Source organism: Carassius auratus, chromosome 12, assembly GCF_003368295.1.
Source record: "Carassius auratus strain Wakin chromosome 12, ASM336829v1, whole genome shotgun sequence".
Lineage (NCBI taxonomy): Eukaryota > Metazoa > Chordata > Actinopteri > Cypriniformes > Cyprinidae > Carassius > Carassius auratus.
In genome coordinates, this window is record NC_039254.1 from 10,502,381 (window position 1) to 10,504,880 (window position 2,500).

Consider the following 2,500-nt stretch of genomic DNA (forward strand, 5'->3'; position numbering starts at 1 on the left):
AATACATTTCTTTTTCTATTTTTATTTTAGTTAAAAAAATATTTCATTAAATATTTTAAAAGTTTTATTAGTTTATTTTATATACATCTGTTTAGTTTTAATTAATATTTTAAATTATTTTGTTTTTTAAATTTACATTATACTTTTAAAGTTTTACCCTTTTTTATACATATATTGTTTATAATAATATTTTAAATAAATATTTACATTTTATATACATTATATGTTTTAATTTTAAAGTTTTAGAAATTATTTTTCTTACAAATATATAGTTTTTATTAACATTATTACAATTCAAGTTACTTTAGTACATCGAGTTAAACCAAATAAAAATGTTGTGTGTGACCTAGCTGAAATAAAATTATTTTTTATTTGCAAGTAACAATTTCTTTGTAAGTAAATATCATTGATCATGTGACTATTCGAACAGTCTGTCAGTTTTTTTTTTTTTTTTGCTTGCATTTAAATTTTATATATTTTTTTTATTTAATTTTTATTTAATTTTTTTTTTTTTTAAAGAGGGTGAGAAGCAAATTGCATAATATATCAAACCTTGTTTCCAGAGAAAGTCTCTTATTAGTGTAACCCGTCATGTTTCAAACAGCATTAAACGAGCTCTTCTCTAGCTGTTGAACGCTGGTGTAAATGCAATGCATGCTGCCTGTGCATCAGTGTGTGTGAACGCAGTATGACATTACAGTATTAGAAAGCTCTGTGCTCTCAGGTTTGGCTGAATCATCTGCTGCTCGTTTATCACCTCGGCGGGACGCTCTCCTGGCCTCAGATTCACATCTAAATCCCCCCCAGCTCCTCCTGACTGGCAGATTCAGCTGTGATTGAGGAGATTTCTTTACCCCTGCGGTGTTAAGTAGTTCTCTGCGGTGATATGACACCGGACCGACCCTCAGCCAACATTAGAACCACCTTCAAGAGAAGATGAGATTCAAGTATGAAAGAGACTTTACACCCGGCGGGAAAATGCTCAGGAACACAAATAAGACTCTGACATCAGCACGAAACAGAGGGAAAAACTACAGGTGTTCGAGAGATGCCAGATTTATTTGTTTTCTTTTAGAATATGTACGTTAAAAAGACTTGAAGGAACGTTGCAAGGTAAAATAATAATCCGAAATTTTCATATCATTTCTATTATTATTTTTTTTACATTTTATAAAAAAATATATTTTTAGAAATGTTGTGCTTTTGTCTAATTTTTATTAGTTTTTTAATACAATAAAATGTATAAATATTTGAAGGAACGTTACGAAGCAAATAATATTCAGAAACTTTTATTCTAATAAAATTGTATTTAAAAAGATATTTCATATATTTGTATTTTTATTATATATATATTTTTTTTCTTCAGCTTTTGTCTTCTATATATATACATCTATAAGTTTTAGAAATTTTGTATCAATTTTATTATTTTTTAATACAATAAAATGTATACAAATATATTTTTTCATTTTTAATATCTGTCGTTTTATTGATTTCATTTGAGTTATTTTAGTACATAAAGTTCAACTAAATGAAAATGAGAAATACAATAAATTTGAGTTGTTTTTATTCTATTTTATTTCAGTTAGTGTATTTAAAAAAAAAGGTTTTAGTTAACTATAATAACCCTGATCAAATGTCAGGAAATTAGCATATTTGATCACATGACTTTTTTTTGTTATGGTCAGATTTATTTATGTCCGCTAAAGCTTTAAATTGACATAAAATCGATATTTTATTAAGCATTAATGATATAAATAAAAATAAACCAAAGTGAGTTGCAGAATGATACTAAAGCTCTTGGGCCTAAACAGTGTTTGCAATTGACTGCTGTTGTTTAGGATTTGCTTCATAACCTAATTAATGCTAATAATGTAATCATGCAACTCATTTTCAGTACAAATTGTGCATCCACTGTTGTCTGACACATCAAAATCCAGGCAAATATTAGTTTAGATCGGTTTAAACGCTGCTTGATCCGTGCAGATTTCGCTCCTGATTCAGACAGAACACTGTTTCACTGGAGGAAGTGTTATTCTGGATTATAGACTATGTGTTTGAGTTAAAATCATCTTAATGCTGGATGTGTTTCAGGTTTTGTCTTCTCCAGATGTTCACTGATGGACTGGAGTGCTGTGGATTATTGGGATGTTTTTATCAGACTCTCATTCTGACGGCACCCATTCACTGCAGAGCATCCACTGATGAGACACTGATGCAATGCAAAATAGAAGCGGCTGAAATGATGCTGTAATGCTGATTAAATCATTTCTGCTGTAATCACAGGTCTGAAATAAGAGAGATTTAGTGTCACGCTGCACCTGGAATGAGAACAGATGAACACTGGAGTATTCAGATCACCGAACAATGTCATGAAGTGTAACAGTTTATACTAAAGCCTCATTAGTGCATTAGCTACAATAAAACATGACATTTTTACAGCGTTTATTAATCGTTGTTAATTAGTTAACAAAGTTCAAGGCTCATGTTAGTTCACAGCGCA